The 23303-nt window shown below is 44.6% G+C and overlaps 1 long non-coding RNA gene across 1 annotated transcript in view; it reads left to right on the top strand.

Moving 5' to 3' along the window:
* The window catches only part of LOC143151026 (uncharacterized), a 54206-nt gene that overhangs the window by 7264 nt on the left and 23639 nt on the right, over window positions 1-23303 (top strand). The window lies entirely within an intron of this gene.

Here is a 23303-nt window from a genome sequence, read left to right as displayed (position 1 = left end):
CGTCTTTTCGCGAAATTACGAATTTTTTTCGGGACGAAGGGAGGGGAACAAATTTTGTCGTTAATTTCTCCTCTTTTATTTCTCATTTACAGAATTTGTTCCAGAATGAGAGAAGGGATCAAATTTTGTCGTTAAATTCTCCTTTTTGGTTTCTCATTTATAAAATTTGTTCCAGGATGAGAGACGGGATCAAATTTTGTCGTTAACTTCTTTTTTTTAGTTTCTCATTTATAGAATTTGTTCCAGGATGAGAAAAAGGAACAAATTTGTCGTTAAATTCTCCTATTTGGTTTCACATTTACAGAATTTGTTCCAGGATGAGAGTAGGGGTCGATTTTTAATTTATTAACGCTTCCACGAGATTTTCCTTTTTCTCTGGATTTTTTATTTACGGAATTTGTTTCGCGACGGGAAGGGGACGATTTTATTATTAACGCTACCGCGAGATTTTCTTTTTTCTCTGGATTTTTTATTTACGGAATTTGTTTCGCGACGAGAAGGGGACGATTTTTGTTATTAATAGTTCCGCGAGTTTTTCTCTTTTACAGAATTTTTTATTCGCGAATTTACTCCGCGAGAACAAGGGGGCGATTTTATTATTAATAGTTCCGCGAGTTTTTTTTTTTTCTTCTTTTTTTTTCTTTATTCTTCCGTCATTCATATTTACGAATTTGTTTCGCGACGAGAAGGGAACGGTTTTATTATTAACAGTTCCGCGAGTTTGTATTACTTTTTTCGTCCGTCATTCATATTTACGAATTTGTTTCGTAACGAGAACGGGACAGTTTTATTATTAACAGTTCCGCGAGTTTGTTTCTTTTCTCGTCCGTCGTTCGTATTTACTGAATTTGTTTCGCTACGAAAAGAGGACGATTATGTTATTAATAGTTTCAATTTACTTTTATTTTTCAAAGTCCATATTTACAAAATTTCCTTCGCGACGAGAAAGGGGGTAATTTCTTTATTAACAATTTTAATTTCCATTTGTTGTTCCTGAGTTCTTATTTACTGCATTTGTTTCGCTACGAGAAGAAGACAATTATGTTATTAATAGTTTCAATTTATTTTTTTTTCAAAGCCCATATTTACAAAATTTCCTTTTTCTCTTTTTTTGTAAAATTCTTATTCACGGAATATGTTTCGCTACGAATAGAGGACAATTTTTATTATTAATAGTTTCAACTTCCTTTCTTTCCAAAGTCCATATTTACAAAATTTCCTTTTTTTTTCTGTAAAATTCTTATTCACGAAATATGTTTTGCTACGAGAAGAAGACAATTATGATATTAATAGTTTCAATTTCCTTTTTTTTTTTCAAAGTCCATATTTACAAAATTTCCTTTTTCTTTTCTTTTTTTTTTGTAAAATTCATATTCACAGAATATATTCCGCTACAAGAAGGTGACGATTTCTATTATTAATAGTTTCTCGATCGAGATTGACCAGAACACCACGATAGTTCGTCCACATTGCGTACAATAAATTAAACGCTACGTAATTTACGTAGCCCCGGTCGGAACAAGTTTGCGTGGTTGGCCGGGAACAACCGGTATTTCGTCTTCCGGTTCTTCTTCGAGGGCGGTCGAAGGAATACGCGCGCTTTCGCCGAGCCACGGATTCGGCGGCATCGTCTTAAAATAATCGCGCGGCGTGGCGTACGCAATGTGGAACTTTCTTCGGTAGCGAACAATCGAAGAGCACCGCGCAGCATCTCTTCCGCGCTTGGAAAGCTCTCCACGCGATGGAACGCAGCACAGCCAACCAGCCGAGGTCTGTTGTGCGCGCACGGTGCGTTCGATTCGCCACGGCAACTAAGCGCCTTGTCTCGGTGGATGCAATTATTTCGCGGCCGCGATATAAGCTAACGCGAGACCGTGCTCTCGGTACACGACCGCGAGCACAATCTACGCGGAACGCGAAACAACGTTCGACGATACGTATCTTCGGTTCACGGGGAGAGTAGTTTCGCGAATTTATCGACATTGATCGTTCTCGCAACGCTCACCTCCGTATAAGTACAATTTCGACCCCGGTATCGCGTTCCCAACGAACGAAGACACCTCCTACGACCTTCGAACGAGTTCGTCTCTCTTTTTTCCATGGAATTTCAGGGACCGATAGCCTTGCAACGTTGCATTCCAGCTCGCGTGCCAACTCGTATTTCATTTTTTTTTTTTTTTTTTTTAATTTTTTTTTCTCTGCGTTTGCATCGAGAGCCACGATGCGCGTGTACGCGTCTCCCTTCTATCTTCGGGGACGTTGGTGTGTTCTGTTGGGAACATTTTTCGCACGAGTTTAGCTTTTCGCACGTTGGTAGTCGAATCGATGCGAGTAGTTTACATCGGAGGGCATAATTCTTTTGCGTTGGTTCGAACCGTGTAATTTTCACGCGACTTTCCCCTAAGAAGGGGTGGATCGAAACGACGATCGTTCGTCGTTGCATCGTTCCTCGTGGAACGAGCGTATATCCCACCCATGGTTATGCATTCGTTGGACTGGCGAAGAGAAACAACCTTCGGGGTTATTTTTGTCGTTTCGTCCACCCTCGTTGAAACGAGAAAGCGAGACAGGGAAAGGAAGGAAGGAAGGAAGGAGAGACCCTCCCGGATAAATTTATCGCTCGACGACTCGCTACCGTGGCCAATTCCAAGAAAGGCGAGACTTTGGCGGAAAAACGCGCGCTCCGCTCGCCGTCCATTCGGTTAGCGACGTTATCGCCGAACGAAACGAGACGATCGTTTCTCGGCTCGCGATCTCCGCGAATTCGCGCAATGAAACCCGCCTGTGCACGGGCCACTGTCTTCTACCACGCTCGGGACGTCTATTCGATGCTATCGAGTTTTCCGTTGCGTTCCAGAGTTGTTCGAGGGAAAGAAAAACCGAGCCGAGATATATCCGATTCGAACGACCGCATCGATCCGATCGCGGAACTCGAAACAACGGAACGGATGGGAAGAGTAGCTCGGACGCACCGAGAGGTTTGAATATCTTTTCAAGAGATCGAAACGTCCGAGATACTCGAACGTACCGAAAGGCTCGACTATCTTTTCAAAAGATCGAAACTTTTGAGATACTTGACTATCTTTTCAGAAGATTGAAACTTCTGAGATTGTTGACTATTTTTTTAAAAGATCGAAACGTCCGAGATACTCGAACGTACCGAGTGGTTCGACTATCTTTTCAAAAGATCGAGACTTCTGAGATACTTGACTATCTTTTCAGAAGATTGAATCTTCTGAGATTGTTGACTATTTTTTTAAAAGATCGAAACGTCCGAGATACTCGAACGTACCGAGTGACTCGACTATCTTTTCAAAAGATCGAAACGTCCGAGATACTTAACTATCTTTTTAAAAGATCGAAACATTCGAGATATTCGACTATCTTTTCAAGAGATCGAAACGTCCGAGATACTCGAACGTACCGAACGACTCCACCATCTTTTCAAAAGATCGAAACGTCCGAGATACTCGAACGTACCGAGCGACTCGACTATCTTTTCAAAACATCGAAATGTCCGAGATACTCGACCATCTTTCGAAGAGATCGAAACATCCGAGATACTCGATCGTATTGAGTACGATTACTTCAGGAGTTCTTACCGTAGCGCACCCGTATTGAAAAAAAGTACATTGAATATTTATCAATTTTGAAAATCGATTCAGAGGTAATTAAAACGAGAGAAAAACGAGATTTGCGCCAAGTTATAAATTACATAGATTTTTTATATATAGGTCGATAAAAGAGAAATTTGATCTTTTCAAACGATAAACAACTTCTTTCGGCTGTACGCTTTTACGTGATTGTAATTCCAAAAAAGTTTTATCATCCTGTTACTCTTCATTGAAATTAATTTTTCCGTAGGTTACCGATAAACAAACGTTAAAAAAAAAATAATTAAATGTCAAAATCAACGCGAGACATATTTTTTATTTACCAGAGTGTAAACAATTTCTTTTCAGTAGGTAATCAAAAATGCTGCAGAACATCGCGTTGGGTTAGTTGCGTTTCTAAAGTGCGGTGAAATCGTTAGATTTTATCGTAGCTCTGCTGTTACGTATTCGTACAGTTTAGAAGATACAATTAATCTCGTTTCTCCTCGTTTGTCTCTCGTATCTTTGAATCGATTTACGAAAATAATAAATATTTAATACACTTTTCTTTCGTTCGGTACGTTCGAGCTACTAAATTCTTTTGAGACGCGTGATACATTCGAATTACTCGATTATTTCTAACTACTCGATACATTCGAGTTACTGAATTCTGTCGAGAAATTCGGTACATTCGAATTACTCGATTCCTTCGAACTATTCAATACATTCGAGTTATTGAGTTCTTTCCAGATGCTCGGTACATTCGAATTACTCGATTCATTCGAACTACTCAATACATTTGAGTTACCGAGTTCTGTCGAGAGATTCGGATCATTCGAATTACTCGATTCTCCCAAACTATTCGGTACATTCGAGCTACTGAGTTCTTTTGAAACGCTCGGCACATTCGAGTTACTAAGTTCTTTAGAGGCGCTCGGTACATTCGAATTACTCGATTTTTTCGAACTATTCGGTACATTCGAGTTACTGAGCTCTGTCGAGAGATTCGATATATTCGAATTACTCGATTCTCCCAAACTATTCGTTACATTCGAGTTACTGAATTATTTTGAAACGCTCGGTACATTCGAGTTACTAAGTTCTTTAGAAGCGCTCGATACATTCGAATTACTCGATTCTTTCGAACTACTCAATACATTTGAGTTACTGAGTTCTGTCGAGAAGTTCGGTACATTCGAATTACTCGATTCTTTCGAACTACTCAATACATTTGAGTTACTGAATTCTGTCGAGAAATCGGTACATTCGAATTACTCGATTCTTTCGAACTACTCAATACATTCGAGTTACTGAGTTCTGTCGAGAGGTTCGGTACATTTGAATTACTCGATTCTTTCGAACTACTCAATACATTCGAGTTACTGAGTTCTGTCGAGAAGTTCGGTACATTCGAATTACTCGATTCTTTCGAACTACTCAATACATTTGAGTTACTGAGTTCTGTCGAGAAGTTCGGTACATTCGAATTACTCGATTCTTTCGAACTACTCAATACATTTGAGTTACTGAGTTCTGTCGAGAGGTTCGGTACATTTGAATTACTCGATTCTTTCGAACTACTCAAAACATTCGAGTTACTGAGTTCTGTTCAGAAGCTCTGTACATTCGAATTACTCGAATCTTCCGAATTATTCGGTACATTCGAGCTACCGAATTCTTTCGAAACTTACAGTACATTCGATCTGCTCGATCCATCGTTTCCCTCTTTCGAGTTCTTGTGTCGGATCTGAAATCGAGTCTCCCCTTAATTTAGATTTCAAATTTCTCGAATAATCGAGTATCGTGCCGATACTAGTTGCATCGTTGGTTCGGTCCGAAGAAAACGAGTGAGTGAAAAAGAGAGAGAGAGAGAGAGAGAGAGAGAGAGAGAGAGAGAGAGAGAGAGAGAGAGAGACCCGCTAGCAAACTGCGCTGTTCCACGCACGGTAACCGTGCGGCGGCTGTGCGTAACTGGAAATCGATTCTACTTAAATTTCACGGCAATTAATTGCGACGAGTAAGAGCGAATGCACTCGCGAGCTCCATTATCCGGAGCGAAAGCGGAATAGAACGGGTTCGGGCCGCGTAATTAAAACACGGTAAATTTTGGCGGGCATCGGGCCAAGCACGCTCGAACTCTCGTACGTATCGAACGAATCGCTCGAGAGAATCATCGACGGGGACTCTTCTCTTTCTCTCTTAGGGTCGATACCTGATTGCGCGCGGCGGGACCACCGTGTTCGTGTACGCGCGCCATTCGTGGGATTCAATCAGCGAATTCGTCACGCGCCTGCTTCTCTCGTTATTACAACGATCGAGGCCATTTTTGTCTTTCTTTTTTCTTCCTTTTTCATTTTTTTTTTTTTCCTCCACTTGGACGATCTCCCGCCGCCGTTAGAAGTGCGCGTCGATCTTGAACTTTGAATTTCTCGAAAGATTTCCTTCCACCGAAATATCAACCCAAATTTACAATATTTGTTACAATCATTTTTACGATATCATCCCGACAGATCAATTCATTCTTACATCGATCAGTTGACCAATCGATCTTGGTCTACGAAATCAATTCTATGGCACGAAATCAGCTCGCTTTCGAAACCAAAGGTACAATTATCTCTTTTACCAGAAACGTTCGTACTTGTAACAAGACGGGCCAAGTGTACCGATCATGATTCGATTTTTGTACGCTCGATTTTTCCAGCAAGTCGATCTTCCAACTTTCGATCCGATGTCTACTTTTTCAACGATAATCGGCGTATCCCTGGTTACCGCAGTCCTCTTGCCTCGTGTCGGTGCGAGCGTAACGGTGCAATTTTCGTCGTTTGTTATTTATTTGGTCGCACCGAATATCGAGAACCGAACACCATCGTAGCCGTGTGTAGTGTCGTACACTCTGTAAGAGATACGCGAGTCGAAAGGAGAGAAAGAGCATCGTAGCCGTGTTAAATCGTCGCGAGTCGTCTTATCGCGAGGTGAGCGCGAGTCGTGTACCGAGGTGACGAATCGAACAATTCTCCCATCTCGAAGCTCGCACGCGTTCCGCTCTCGCTACGGTTCGACGTATCCGGTACAACGGCGAGTCGAATCTGATTTTCCGGCGTTACGTACCGAGCGAACGTTTCTTCGCGCGTGGAACGACCAAGGGAGATCGTGCGCGCACGCGAGTCCGCGCATCTCGTCGCCGTTGAGAAAATCTGTATGCGAGAGTTGCGCTCGTAGGCAAATATACGAGCGGTGGGAGCGTGGCGCGAGGAGGTGTGCATCGTCGTCGGTAGGTGTAAGAGCGAAGGGAAAGAGAACGAACGAACGAAAAGCCGGTCTTGGATGGAACACCTGCTCCACAGGTATGCGATCCTTTCCACTCTTCTTCGCGCAAGGCTTCTCCGATGCTCGCTTGGATTTCTCCCCTGTGCGCGCTTTGTTATCGTTTGAAAATCGCGCCGCCGCGCACGCGGTACGCGTAACTCGCGCGAAAAAAGGATTTTTTTTTTTGTTTCTTTGTAACGTTCGTCGTTCACTTTTCGTTTGTCTTTTTTTTTTTTTGTTTCCTTTTTTTCTTTTATCTTCCGGCTCGTTCGATACAAAATGTCCCCGGTGGTTCATTGTCCGTAAAATTGCACGATTCGACGACGTCGAGTTTATTGGACTCCACTTTTAACGAACGCGAAAACGTTCTGCGACCTACATTCGCGAATCTACTCGTCTCCCCCCTCGTCCCTCCCCGGGGACATTTTCCGCGGACGCGACGCGTTAACAGCGCGCCATTTAAATCGGTGCACAATGGAGGAGAATGACATTACAAGAAGTCTGTTTGCCAGTGTGCCGCGTCCGTTCGTTCGGATTCAGTACGGTTCCATTCCGTTCCACTGGCTATACAATCCTCTCTATCGTTTTGCTCTTAATGCGAGAGCGGTGGCACAATCATCCGCGCGCGCGTATTTTCCGCTTCCATCCGGCATTGTGCATTTCGTCGAATCGTTTACCGAGCCTCCCATCCATTCCGGTCGTGTCTCCATCCGATGCCGGGCTTCGTAATTCTTGTTTGCTTTACACGTCGCGCCGTCCCATTCTCGCCCCCGAAGCGTCACAGATCGAGCAAACGTCGAACCACTCGAGCACGAAAGCTCCGGTTGTTTCGCTCTTGAGGCGCAAACTCCACGGTGAATCGATTCTACGGAGAAACGAAAAAATCTCTCGCGCGCGAGAGAGAGCACTTTCTTTTTAAAGGAGGGAGGGAGGGAGAGAGAGAAGGGAAGAGAGAGAGAGAGAGAAAGGGGAAGAGAGAGAGAATTTTTTTTAGAGGGTGAAAGAGAGGAAAACTCTTAAAAGAGAGAGGGGGAGAGAGAGAGATAGAGAGAAGGAAGGAAAAACTCTCTTGAAGGAAAAGGGATAGAGAGAAAATTCTTGAAAGAGAGAGGGGGGAGAGAAACTTGAGAAAAAGGGAGAGAGGAGAGAGAGAGAGAGAGAGAAGAAAAGAAAAGAATGAAAAACTCTCTTGAAAGAGAGGGGGGAGAGAAACTTGAGAAAAAGGGAGAGAGAAAAACTCTGGAGAGAGGAGAGAGAGAGAGAGAAAAGAAAAGACTGAAAAACTCTCTTGAAAGAGAGGGGGGAGAGAAACTTGAGAAAAAGGGAGAGAGGAGAGAGAGAGAGAAGAAAAGAAAAGAATGAAAAACTCTCTTGAAGGAAAGGGGAAAGAGAGAAAATTCTTGAAAGAGAGGGGGGAGAGAAACTTGAGAAAAAGGGAGAGAGAAAAACTCTGGAGAGAGGAGAGAGAGAGAGAGAAAAGAAAAGAATGAAAAACTCTCTTGAAAGAGAGGGGGGAGAGAAACTTGAGAAAAAGGGAGAGAAAAACTCTGGAAAGAGGAGAAAGAGAGAAAAAAATCTCTTGAGAGAGAGGGGGGGGAATGAAAAATTCTCTTCAAGGAAAGAGGAAAAAGAAAAACTCTTGAAAGAGATTGAAGAAAGAGAAAAAAGTCTCTCTCTCGAGAGGGAAAGAACAAAAAAATTCTCTTGAAGGAAAGGGGAGAGAGAAAAGCTCTTAAAAGAAAGAGAAGAAAGAGAGAAAAAGTCTCTCTCCGTCGAGAGAAGAGAGAAAAGAAAAGAGTTCGCCGATTTCTTGTTAACAATTATTTTTGTTCGATCCCGCTTAATACGAATCGGACGATAATCGTCGTAGTCTCGGACGGTCCTCGATCGCATCGCGGACCCAAACTCACCGACAAATGTAAATCCCCTTGTTCCGCTTTAACCGGCTGACCATTATTCCGCGGGCCCCGGTTGACTTTCACGGCACGGGCATATTCGAGGAATCGTCGAAACCAAGAGGCAAATCGTGAAACATCTGCTCGTTTCGATACCCGCCTCGAACGGGTTCGCGTATTTATCTGCCGACTTCTCTCCTCGTACGCTGCCCGTTCGATACGCTCCGCGTGCGAGCGAGCGCGCGCGAGCGAGCGCGCGCGTTAACGTAGCTATGTATCTCTCCCTTCGAATATTCATCGAACGCGCGCACCGCGAATTACACACACCTTGTTTTTCTTTTTCTTTTTTTTTTCGCCCGATAAAAGGCGTATCGCGATTAGCCAAATAGCGGTTCTATTTCCGCGAACGTCGACCGAGTGGGTTCATTTTTAACGAGAGGACGCGTATAACTGGTCGGCCGGTTGCTCGATGCCAGTTCGTTCGCGATGCATTCTTTATTTGCCTATAAATGGACCGCGCTGCTCTACCGATGACAAACGGCCCTCGTGCAAATAAAGTCGCGACGCCTCGACTCGATTTTCGCCCGGTCGTTGCTCAAACTGTGTGCACGTACCCGTAGATACATGGGGACGGTATCCTCGTGATTGTTACGAGCTAAAAAATGTTCGAATATTCGAGTAGTTCGAAATTCGAACCGAACCGCGACTCGAAAGGAACCGAATAATTCGGTAGAAATCGGACGGTTCGGGAGAATCGGGACCCAATGAATTTTGTATTTATTTTTGTATTTTTGTATTTATTTTTATATTTTTGTATTTATTTTTGTATTTATTTTTGTATTTTTGTATTTATTTTTGTATTTTTGTATTTATTTTTGTATTTTTGTATTTATTTTTGTATTTTTGTATTTATTTTTGTATTTTTGTATTTATTTATTTATTTTTTTCTTTGTTTATTAAATTTCAACGGGACGAACCCTTTACGCTGCGAAGAAAATAAAAATAACCTAACACTTATCTCAAAGTAAACAAGTGTCTCTCAAGAGTGGCCAAGCCCCTTGTTTGGTCTACATTCGCTTTCACAACAAATACTTGACAGAGGCAAGGTATCGTTGTGGACAAATAAAAATTATAAATCGCCAACGGTCTACTTTCTTGTTTAGACGATAATGTTAAGGTAAAGAATCGTATTTTCAAAAATTGGTATCTTAACCGCGAGTCTATATATAATAGAAAAATCCAAATTTTTAATCGCAATAATCATCGACTTTCGAGTCGAATGTACGCGCGATATGTAATCTACTCGGATCGTTCGAGACGCTCGATCGTTGGTTCGCTACGTTCGAACCGCTCGGCTTTCTCGAGTTCTCGGATCGATTCGGTTATTCGAACCAAGTTCTTGAATCGATTCGGTTATTCAAACCGAGTTCTCGAATCGATTTTGCTATTCGTACCGAGTTCTCGAATCGGTTTGACTATTCGAACCAAATACAACTTCATTTTTTTTTTTGTTTTTTTTTTTTAATACTTTTTCGACTAAGTACACGCAATCAATTATTCGTAATCAAGAGGTTCGAGCATCGGTTTTATCGAGTTCTCGAAACGGTTTGGCTATTCGAATTAAATACAACTTCGTTTCTCGACACTTTTTCGCCACCTCCGCTAAGTACGCGCGATCAATTATTCGTAATCAAGGGGTTCGAGCATCCCGGTGTAAGACCACAGGGGGACGAAGCAACGTACGAGCGACACGCTCTTCTCGGGTGGTCTTTGTTTCGGGTGCTCGACTCCGCGAGAAGATTCTATTGACACCGGATCGTACCGTACACCTCATGGTATTACACACCCTCGAGGTATCGTCGGGTTTGATCGAAAGGAGACACGCGCAACGTGTAATCCGATATGCAGATTAGCGGTAGCGTTTCTAGTTCGTTAGAATGCACATAAGGTAGAGAGCACTACGGAGCAGAGATTACATAGACGCGATCCGTTTCATCGCACCGTTCCGTCTCGACAACTCGCATTATCAGCGGATGACTTGCGCCTGGACAAGCGCCAGAATATCCTTCTTTCGGCCGGCTGCGACGTGAATCGTCGACGATGCTTACAAAATTTATCGACAACCGCGAATCGCGGTTACAGTTATCGTTTTACGTGTCGGTAATTTCCATTTAGTTCCCCCCTCCCAACCACCGTCACCCGCCTTCCGTTTTTGCGGGTTCGAGCTAACGAAGCGACGATCGTCTCCTTCGATATCGTATCGAGAACAATTCAACGGGAACGACCCCTTTCACCGTGTCGCGTTATTATTGCCTTCGTTAAAGTAAAATACCAACCTCGATTGTATTTTTTCCAATAACCTTCCTGAAGGTATCGTCCGAATAATAAAATTGAAAATGTGGCGATCTTTGTGTTTACGGTAGCTCGAAAGGTTATCAGCTTTTGCTCGTTATCAAGAACACACGGGTATCTATGTTTTTTATACTTTCGTATCTACATTTTCGTCCGAACTGTTTAAAGAGCACTCTTCGGAATCGAGTAAGTTTCTACTGCGAACCCTCGATCTCGTGCGAAATAAAATCGCGCGGGAAATCTTACCGGAATTCTTTCGACGCGAAATCGCTACTTTGTTTCCCATACGTTTCAGGCACGGTTTTATTCGCGCGAGCGGCGACGGCACGTTGATGGAAATCTACGATTTAGAGCCGTTATTGTCTCGAGCGAAAAGCTGTGTCTGCCGTGCGCGAACAAATCGTATTATCGCGAAAGCCAGCGGCGTATACTTACACACGGGCTACGCGCCGATAGGGTAGGTAGGTACGGTTCGCTTTGTATCGGACTTTCCGGCAGAAATTTACAACGGTGCGTGCGCACCGTTATCGATTATCGACTTTCGAAATCTACGATACACGTCGGATGGCACGATCGCGTGCGAAAGCAATCGTATCGCGGAAGCGATGCCGGTAAACGACGAACGAAACTTTTGAAGCGACACGCTAGCTTCGCGATACGCGTGCGTCCTATTGGTCCGTATTCTCGCGAGATACGTGAGTCGAATCGACCCGAAATCGATCGTTCGAAGTCCTTCCATTCCTAACCTTCCGTTCCGTAGAAAATTGTACGGGCGCGTACCATGAACGTCGAAAAGATCGACTCGTTCGATCGAATGAGAAAAAGTCGATACAAAAGATCGATCTAACGGTGTAAAGATACCTTTGACGAATCGTAGTCAAGACCTAAATCCCGAGTATCGTCGGTTAATCGTCGCGAGAACGCAGAAATGAAACACTTCCTATCTCTCGTCGGTGGCATTGTAAACGCGCGGTCGTAAATCGAAAGATGCGTCTCGGCGCTTGGTATCGTGTTTCACCCGACGTTCCCGAGATCGAGAGAAACGCGACGTTGGCACGAGATGAGCTTTACGCGTGCACGACTTAATTATTCCGTAGAAGGTCTGCACCGAGACCTCGGCTCGCGTAGACATACTCGGCACGAATCGTGGAACGGGCGATGCTCGAAGAATGCGGAGAATCTTGATGCGTGCGAAAGTTGCGCGCAGCACTACGTATTACACACTCTTTGTAACGAGCGTGTACGATCACTGTTCGATGGCTCTCGACGTTAGCGTATTTCCGTTGTATAATCTCGCCGCCGATGTCGCTTTTGTCGGCCGGTGTGGCGAGGCACGTAAAATACGTTACGCGCGAGTCCGAGCGATCCTCTCCTCCTCCTCTTTTTCCATCGGGTTCCCTTCGCCCTTCGTCCTTTCGTTTCTCCTCGTTTCTTCTCGCCAGCTCTCGACTCTCCTCGTCTCTTCTCGTTTCTCCTCGCCTCTCCTTGTCTCACCTCGTCTCTCCTTGTCTGGATTTCCTCGGAACGATCGTTTCTAGGGTGGTGCGCACGCTCGCGCGCGGAATACCACGCCTACGTTCTGTGTATCGTACGATCCACGGAAACGGCAATAAGCGTGGCGCGTCAAAACAAGCAAAACCATTCTGCTTCGGTCGAAATTGAACCGGCCAGTTGGCCAGCCGGTCGGTCGGCCGGCCGGCCGCCATGGGACTTTGTTCTTGGTCCTTCGGGCCGCCTTCTCGCTCCGTGACCGTCGTAACTCGGCCGGTATATGCCCGTAACCCGATAGTTGAAGCTCGGCTGCACAGTTTGGAGCACATTGCTCCGGCAAGCTCCATTGTTTCTAACCAGTTTATCGTAACCCAACACTTATTGTGCATCCTGCGCCACGCTGGGTTTGCACTCTTGGTAGCCGGACGGGACGACCTGTTCGCTCGCCTACCTGCCTGCCTACCGGTCCGCTTCGTCTATTATTTTGCGTCTCGTCTTAACTCGCGTTCGCGACCGAATTCGCCGAACAAATATCCACGGTTCGAGACAGACGGCCGGCCAGTCGTTCGTTGTCATTTTTTTTCTTTGCGTTCAAAATGTGTATCGCGCGGGTTCGAGAGTTCGAACGCGGAGAAAAATGGGTAGGCGTTGTTCACGAGTCGGTCACGATACGTAGTCGAACTTTCAACGCGGAGGGTCGATAGCGGTTAACGCGAAAAGTTGCGTGTTGACCTGCAAGGCTATTTCTAACCGGTCGATAGGTATACATACTGCGAGTCTCCTGTTCTACACCGCACGAGGCATAGTCGGTCGACGGTAGTGCTCGTGGGGGCCACTGACACGAATTATGCTCCTCTCGATTCGACACGGTCGCGGCGAACGAGCTCGAACTACTTTGTTCGAATTTTATTACGAAGCGGGCTACTCCTTTCTTTACGATCGCGGTTATCGTCGTTTTCGCGGCACCGTGCATGCACGCCACCTTTCCACGCTCGCGCGATTCGTTCCCTCGAACAGGGAACCGCGCCGGCAGCGTCGCACATCGTGCATTCGTGAATCGTAAATTGCATCCACGCTTGCGACGAGACGCCGTTCACTGTCGCGTAATCTCCGTCACTGTAACGCGATCTACGCGTAAAAATTCAACGACAGGAACTCGGTTGCGTCGTTCGGCACGTCGTCGAGATACGGTCCTCGGTCTCTTATCGCGCGAAGAGACCGGTTAATTTCGGTGAAACGACCGATCGGTGTCCGGTTCGCTTTCTCGGGTATCTAATAACGCCGCGGAGGATTGCAGAATACGAGGGGAGACCGGAATCGTCGGGAACTTGTCGCTTCCTAGCTCGCGCGAGATTTTACAAACACCGAACCCAGCAATCGGTAGCAAAGCGGGTTTCAGTCGCGTTCCTTCGTGCCCGTTCTCTGCGCGGAATTCGCATTCCGGCTCGTGAAACGAATCGAGCCTTCTTCGCACCGTGTGCAAACCGAAGGGTTGTCTCGTTACGGTCGTAGCCCGAGTCCGTAAAAAGTGCAACGCGAAGCGATCGCGACCGTATCCAGAGGGCGTTGTTCGCGCACCACGCGCGATAAAACGATCCTTCGGACGATTTTCTAATCGCGAAACAAGAGGAGTGGGGGGAAACGTTTCAGCTTCCGCGTGGTCGTGCAATTAACCCGGCGCGCTATAATCGCGCAAGAACTTGACAGTGACGTAAGAATGTGGGTCAAGGGGCGAGGTGCCCTCGATGTTTACCGTCGTCTCGCTCAAAGGAACTAATTTCCTGCAAATTACACGCCAATTCTCCCTGTCTCCTCTCGGTTTTCTGGAGACGCTCAACCGCGGAGAGCCTGTAATCTCTCTGTGACGTCGCAAGAACCACCTCTTCTACCCCTTTTGCTCTCTTTGGTGCTTGTTTTTTTTTTCTTTTTTCTCTTTCTTTCTACCCTCGTCGCCTTCACGGTTTCTCGCTGCCGCGATGTTTACACGTTCGATGCTTTTGCATACTCGGTGAACAACCACGCGAGTAACGATTATCGGTAAGCACGCGAGCCGCGTCGAAATTGTAACGAGACTGGTTTTGGGAAATTTTGTAACATTTCGCTCGTTAACACTTTCGCATTATACGACGGGTTTTGTCCCGTCGCGAGGTTCGGGGATCGAACCGGTTTATGACGAGCAACGTTGCGCGATTTTCGAGTTGTTTGCGTTGTAATTTTTATCCGCGCGTAATAAACGGTTCGTTGAATTTGAATCGAAGTAAAAAAAATGGAGCCATTTCGTTTTATTCGGGTACACGAATATTATTGTATCGTTCGGAAAGTGATTTTGTTTTCCAAAATGGAGGATATATAATTTAATAAAACGTTTTTACGCTCTAAAAAAATCGTGTTTCATTTTCACCAAAAAAAAAAAAACGAAATTACTTCCCAAACAACCTAATAGAAAAACAATGTTACGAATACATTTTATTTACATTCTTTAATTTTCGAGTTAAGAATTAAAGAAAATGTTCTACGCGTTGAAATTAAATATTGGGTTGTTTTGGAAAGTCATTTCGTTTTCCAAAATGGGGAATGTATAATTTAATAAATTCTTATGAAATCGTGTTTCATTTTCACCGAAAAAAAAACGAAATAACTTTCCGTGCAACCCAATGTAATTTTTCACGGGTACCCGGCTGTCGCAAACTTTCCGAACTCGACTCGAACCCGAGAAAATACCCGACCCGACTCGAACCCGAAACGTCAGCTATTCGCCCAACCGTAACGAAGCACAATAAAGTGTACCGAATTAGCTCGAATTTAAAATGCAAATTTCGGGATTCGATTAACCGGAACTCTATTCCCTGCGGAGATAGGTTACTCTCGGGATGGTGCAAAGGGGGGCTCGTCATTGGCCAAGTGTCGTCGGTTTCAGACACCCGTGTTAACTTTGTTCTCTTGCAATTTGGAAAATGAGGAACGCGTTTCGCGTATACCACATCGCGTCGCGCAAACTTTCCAAATAAAGCGCTTTAAGTAGCGCAAACACACTGAGTGATTCGCAAAGGCATCCAGTACTTTAGAGGGTGAGTCTACACGTTAAAGAGATAAAAAAACATTGTACGAACATATGTTTTATATATCGTAATTTTCGAGTTACAAATTATTAAAGAAAATTTCCAAAGTGTCCTCATTGTTCTTCGATACCTTTATTCCGGAACCAATCAAAGTCCATCGTGTGCTCGATCGAAACCAATAATGTACTGCGCCGGACCGAGAAGTTGACCTCTGGAAGAAATTCAGTCATCTTTCCAGCTGCCAACTGTACACGATCTATTATACGAGAATGGACGCAGTAAATAAATAGAACGTATTTGTAACATTGTTTTATTAGGTCGGGAAGTAATTTCGTTTTTCTTGGTGAAAATAAAACACGATTTTTTTAGAACGTATAAACATTTTATTAAATTAATTTCTTACTTAATTAATACTTAATTTCAACGCGTAGATTCGTCCCCTGAGGTGTACGAACATTTACAAATCACCCGCTGTATTATTATCTGGTTCGAAACCCTCGTTTCAATTCGGTGACACGTAACGTCGAAGTTCAACGAAGATCGAATCGATGTTCCGCGACTCTTTGAACTTTATTTATCACGCGTTTCGAACGCAGTATAGACCGAGCGAGAACCTATTCGAGTCTTCGTTACGCCAATTTTTTCCCGTCGACGTTTTATCGTCGCGGTCGCGATTCCGGTTTAATTGAATGGCTTTCCTCGTAATTTTTTTATCCAATCTCTCCGGCCGGTCGTGAGATTAATCGATGGATCATTTGTCTGCGCGCACTTTGGTCCGTTTCACGGACCGGTGGTGGTTGTTCGTTCGACGTTGACGCATAGCGGGCCGACGAAAATTTTCGCGCGAACAATGTCAGCTGTTGCGCGGTTACGTTTACACGGGACATTCTATTGGTCGATGAGAAACGATCTCGTCGAACGCGCATGCGCCGCGGCTCTACGTTAGCGCGCAGCGGAACGTTAACGACAACACGGTGTTCCGAGAATATTTCGTAGGTGTATAACCACGCTTTGGAAAAGTTTGCAACCGGGTCAGAAGTTGATCGAGACCGTGACACAAACCATACACACTCGCGACCAGTCGTTCGTCGATGGCTAGTGACTCAAAGTCACGCAGCTATCGGGTGTCACGGAATTGATTGTTCAGAGTGGGCTCGAATGTTTCGAGAGGCAAGCAGTTCGATATTGCATCGCGCCAAGTAACGAACATCGTTCCGAAGAATTTTGCCGAGTGGAATAAGGGAGTAGACGTCTTGATAATTATCCGTGTTCCTATAACTGCCAGTTAAATTATTTTATTGAGCAATGAAACGAAGAATCGCGAATAAAACAATTTTAATACTAAATTTTAACTTTGTTCTTACGTAACGATCTACAGACCATTATACTTAACAATGAATATTAGAATGTGCCGCTCGAATATAGAAAGAGCATTTCTTTTACGAGACTTTAAGATTATTGATATTTTTTAAAACGATACGGAATATACAGGGTATATATTGGTGTACGTATGCAAGTAACGGTCTTTCGTTTATGTAAAAGTAGGTTTTCAGAATATTAAAGTTTGTGAAATGTCCAGCTTAACCGAATTATTGAAATGTCGGGAATAAAATTAATAGAAAAACCATCCATAACGCTACATAAAAACTCCCCTCGCCATGGTCGTTTCTAAAAGAAGTAGTCTATGCGGCGTAGAATCTAAAAATGATATAAAACCATTAGTAATATCGTATCCAATCAACGATCGATATTTCTCTCTTCCGCGGGTAGAGCCGAATTCCTTCTGCGGTGACAAACCTTCTTGTCGTCGCGCTGCATCAGTCGCAGAAAAGTCGCAGCCGAAGACTTAGTAAATGCAAACGTCTGTCAGAGGGAAGCAGCGCGCAGAACACAGACCACGCGAAGCGATGAGAAATTTTCTTTAACCTTCCGACGGACAGTTGGACAGTTTCCTCCGTTTCTTATCCTCTTTTCTCGGTTCTGTGTCGACTAGTTTGCTCTTTGGCGGTCTTCGAGTAAATTCGAGACAAGTGTACGCGAACGACCAGTTAATAAACCACAATGCAGTCTACTAATCGAGTGTTGGCAGTTGAGAGGCCTCGACTAGCCTCAGTTTGTCGCGATACCTAACCTCTCCCGCCACTCGACGTTAATCGGGTCGGTACGGAATTCAACTCGCAAATCGTTTCGCTCGAAAGAACGGTTCGGAACACAGCTCTCTTTCCATCGATGTGAACCCGCGATCGAAGATCCACCGTTTACGAAATTAGTCAACTAGAAAATCGTCGTTAACGCGTAGGCGAAAATTAGGGGAGTTTCGCATGGGTAGACGATAACGCGTGCTCGCGATAGAACGAGTCACGCGTACGCTCGCAATCAGTGCTCTTTGCGCGTCTCTAATTGGAAGACGTGCTCGAACGTCGAAGTTTTGTTCCAAGTTAGCCGGAAGTTTCGCGAGTGGATTCCTCGTCCGAGGGCAGGTCGATCGATGCGTTTCGTCTGCGAACCCACAGAATTCCGGTTATCGAGAGCATCGTGGAATTTTCTCCTACGCTCGGATCGATTGTTCGTCCATTGACAAGTATTCCGGTTGGGGAGAAAACGGGGAATGGTATTGTCACGCGATGCTCCCATCCGTATTATCGTACACGGTTGTTGTACGCGCCAGATGGTGTAGAACGCTCCCATTTTTTTCGGTCACGCAGATCGTCGGTCGATTAATTTGTCGCGCTCGTACCGAAAGGAAAATGGGTTCTGTGGCTGGAAAGCGATACGCGTTTAATAACCTGTTGTCGCGTAACATTTCCCCGATTATCGTCGATCCGCCGGCTATCGTCGACGTTCGTTAAACCAGTAACCGATAAGGTGTGGTCTTTTGTTATTGTCAAACATTCTACTTATTCGTTTTTTCTTCGATAAATTAATAAGAGTAGTTTACGATATTAGATTTTTTCTTAAAAATGCCTGGAAATATTTTAACAATAATACGAGTCACTACAGACTCTCGACAGACGAAACAATCACCGTATTGGGCAATGGTTAAAGCGTGTTTCCACCTAAGCAACGTTTAGGTGCCACGTGGCACGCCACAGTGACTCACGAAACAAAGCACAATCCTACGCGTTGACGACGATTTTCTAGTCGATTAATTTCATAAACGATGGATCTTCGATCGAGCTGGAACGAGAGAACTGTGTTTCGAATCGTTCTTTCGAACGAAATGATTTGCGAGTTGAATTCCGTACCGACCCGACGAACGTCGAGTGGCGGGAGAGGTTAGGTATCGCGATAAACTGGGGACAGTCGAGGCCTCTCAACTGCCAACACTCGTTTAGTAGACTGCACTGTGATTTATTAACCGGTCTAATATTTAAACAACGTGTCTGAACACTTCTCCGCCGTGTTAGTTTTCTTTCTCTGTTTCTCTTATTATTCGAAGCTGTCGCCGAATATGCAGCCACCGTTATTGCTTCCAAAGGCACGATGCGCGCTACCGATGTTGCCACGGTGAAATTGGTTTCGTCGCAGACCGCGTGAAAACAAGATACGTGGAATATCACGAATCGTCCAAGTGGAAACCCATCTTTGCGCTCGTATCGCAAGCGCGAAATCGACGTTTCGGAAATTTCTTTCCAAGGTGTACCGTAATAGACGTCGGCTTAGCTTTTCCACCGAATTGTACTTCGCGATCAAGTTTTAATAGGATCGACTGTTACGTTTAACTGCTAATTAAGCAATCAAGCCCCGTCAGGGTGCGCCGGTGCCGACGCGAGCACCGGACGACCAACGTTTAATTATGACGGCAACTTGAATTTGATATTAAAGCCAACGCGGTAGAAATAATTGCGAAACTCTGAAGACATTCCGGCGTTCTGTTTCGATAATTAGCTCGGTGCATTTAATTTGTGCAACGTGGTGGTACTTGGTAGTCGGTTTTTCTATTTTGGAACGAGAAGTGGTTGCTCGCCGAGGGTCGAATAAACCAAACGGACACGTATCGCGGCATTCTGCGCGACGGAACATTGTTCATCGGGTTGATGAATATATAATAGAAACAACGATCCGCGCTCGCTTTAAAAAGGCTTTGAAAAATGTACGATACGAAAATTGGAAATAAAACAGCCGTTTAAGTGGTTGGCGATTTGCGTACAGTTCGCGACAAAAATATCATACGGTCGGTGTTCCGATTGATCGCGTTCCGTCTCGTGTCTTTACGAATAAATTTTTCCCTCTTCTCGTTTCGCTCTATCGCTTCAACGGCGTTTAATATCCCGAGGCACGTACAACCAAATGAGAAAACTCTCGAGGGCGTATACAGTTTCGTTCCAGAAACGATATTTCGGCCGTAGACCCAGTTACGTTCCACGGTTCGAATTCTTTTTTCTATTCTACTTTTCCAATAGTGATCATTCGAACATTTCCACGTTTCGATAACGGATTACGATCCACCGTTTGTAAAAAATACGAATTGGTTAATTTCACCCGTAGGTACATCGGCCTCGAGCGATCTCACGAGCCAGGTTAGGAAACTTTGACACCGATAGGGAAGATACTTGAACTTGATTCACGATGGTCGTAGACTCTTCGAAGAATGTCGATTAGATCTACTTTAATCGCTTATTCGATGTGCCGTGAAACGACGATCGACCCTCGCGAGGGTTCGATTAAACTTTCGGAGGTTCGGAGAGTTCCGAGATTCTCTCTCTCTCGATGAAGACTACTCGAAGTATACTATTGCCTCGTTATAGGTCGTCTAGTTGGGGGACAGGCACGACTTACAATCTTTAAGAATTTACTGTATCAATTTTTGTTATTAACTGTAACACGTCCCGTCAAATTTTTTGTATTATTCTTTCGTATTGGGTTGTTCGGAAAGTCATTTCGTTTTCCAAGATGGAGAATATATAATTTAATAAAATTATAAAATCTAAAAAAATCGTGTTTTATTTTCACCAAAAAAAAAACGAAATGACTTTTCGAACAACCCAATATATTTTTAATTAGTGTCTATGTACACTAATGGAACTTGTTCCCGTGTGTAATAAGTAAATAAATAAATATAAGATTAATTATCAACTAATAATTATAACTTTACGGTTTGTTGTCGTCGTGTGCCCTTTCGTTCCCTCGCCCTTGCAACTACGAAAGCAATGGAGGGAATAGAGAGACTACTTACAATGAAACAAGAGTAAAGATCTATAACGAGACAATAGGATAATTTCAATCGCCCTGTGTATACGCATCTATCGTAGTCGTGCATCCCCATACGCGCGAAGAACGCATCTCGTGTGCGATCGGTCGCCTCGAGTCGAAATCGAGAACCGAAGAGTACCGAGGAACACCGAGGAACACCGAGTACAATTTCCATAGAATGCACGAAAGACGAAGCCGCGCGAACCTTCGAGCGTAAAATTCCCGCGACGAGAAATTCCAGCTTGGGGCTGGACGTCGAAAACAGAAAACCGTGTCAACCCTCCTACACCGTGCCCCCCCCCCCACACACACACACACGTATACACACCGTGTTCGAAACATCCCCGATTTTCACGGGTATACGTTGCACGTGTACACGTGGACGCATTTTACTTGCGTGCGTTTACAGCCGACTTGCTCGCAACTCGATACACCCGTATTTGATTACTCGCAACTGACACATGCACCCACCCGTATATCGAGTGACTCATTATTATTGTTTGGCCCCGCAGAGGCTAGTCAAAGCATCCGGTGAGATGTACTCGGGCCGCTGACCGGCTGCCTCAAAGAGAATTTCCAACGACCGTGTCGTCGTTGCGGAAATGGAAACTTCGGAGTGGGATATCTGGGGAGTGGGGAGGGGGTTAAGATACGGAATTTCCTCGTGCATGTGCCCCCAACGGGAGGTATCCGAACCTATAACCACGGAATCGATACCCCGAAACTTTCACTCTGTTTGAGAAAATAATTATCGGCTCTTTCGACGATAGTTTCTCATCGTTCGACGACCGGTACCCGGTGGAAACTCGCGGCTGAATCGGGATAGGTTTTCTACTGAAAAATTGAAACGATGGAAACAATCGGAAAGCGAGAGAGGATATCGACGAGAGAACAGTAGCAGGTGTATATCAGTCTGAAAGTAGTAATCAACGGAGGAAAAGTTGGGAAACTATTGGCGAACGTCGATTCTATTTCCACCCATTGTTGTAACATCGTAGCGCGGCTTATGATGGTTTTGTTCTTTTTTTTTTATTTTTTCGGTCGCGATTGTTCCGATTACTTCGATGCGCTTGCAATTTTTCTGTTTGTTTCGATACGACGTTCCGCGAGACGAAACGTACGCCGGGAGTCTCATCGCGTGCGTCGTACGTCTATGTAACGAGGAAAACAATGACAACACGTACTATATCGCAACCACGTACGACGGACGGATACTTTGTCGATGCTCATAGTACGTACATTATCCGCGCGATTCTCGTTAGCCAGGGACCTTGTTCCTCGGGTAATACCGTATTCGGATTTATCGAACGTACATACGAATACGCTACCAAGCTGTCGACGTGTACACACAGGTACTTGTTGAGTTTACCTAATGAGATTTATCAGTATCCAATTACCTAAAGTGCTTTTCTGATGGTCGCTTCACCTCCTATCAATCAAATTTCCCTTCGACCAACGGCCCGCGCGCGCTACTGCTCGGTTTTGATGCTTTGCGTATTTAGTTTCGAGAATTAATTTACCGCGAATGCACGCAACCCGGGGTGCGGTGGTGGTGGCTCCACCGCTCGATGTATTGCGACAGCGTCAATCGAATCCCCACGTATACTTTTATCGCGTAAACGAATAATATCGTGGACGTTTTAGCGAAATTATTCACACTCGTCGCGATGGTCGATAGAGAAACGAGAAGATGTGCGCTGGTTTCGTGGAACAAACGAAAAAAGTTTGAATTTTTTGACAGAAATTTAAAATTCCGATTTGGTGGTCCTAAAAGTGTTGAATGTGAGAAAGTGAAGGTAAGAGAACGTTTTACAACCCGGGTTTGTTAAGTAGACTCATCGGTAAGGCATCCTAGCAGGCCCTGCTTTATACGTCGAGATATTGGGAGATCGGTAAGAGATCGTATATATACCGATCAGAGCAGGTACGGGAACTTGTGGGAAACGGTCGATGATCGGTTCCCCTCTGGTGGCGAGTATGGGAAGCGCCACCACATCTGAAAAGTCCTGCCTCAGCGCGTACAGAGTATTCGTAAAATTATAAATTTTGCACGTTCACCCGCAGACATTTTCGCAAGATTGCTCTCGGGGTTTGTCCGCGTGCATGTGATTCCACGAGGAACGAGAATAGTGTTTTACGATCGACGACACGGGTAGAAGAATTATGTATTCCGGAGATCGTCGTGTCCGCGGTTAATCTCATTTTCGATTCCATCCTCCGTGAAATAAGGTAATAAAGAAGTCACGCGATCTAAAATTTTCGAGCATTTTTTTTTTTCATCTCATTTGGTCCACTTCAACGAAGCTCGAAACTTTGCAATACGATGTACCTGCGATACTAAAGTCGATGAATTTAGGATTTCTTGTAATTTTTAAATATTTATTCGTTTATTTTATATACGAACGGGATATATA

The sequence above is a fragment of the Ptiloglossa arizonensis genome, chromosome 1, assembly GCF_051014685.1.
Source record: "Ptiloglossa arizonensis isolate GNS036 chromosome 1, iyPtiAriz1_principal, whole genome shotgun sequence".
NCBI lineage: Eukaryota > Metazoa > Arthropoda > Insecta > Hymenoptera > Colletidae > Ptiloglossa > Ptiloglossa arizonensis.
This window is presented reverse-complemented; position numbering and strand designations above follow the sequence as displayed.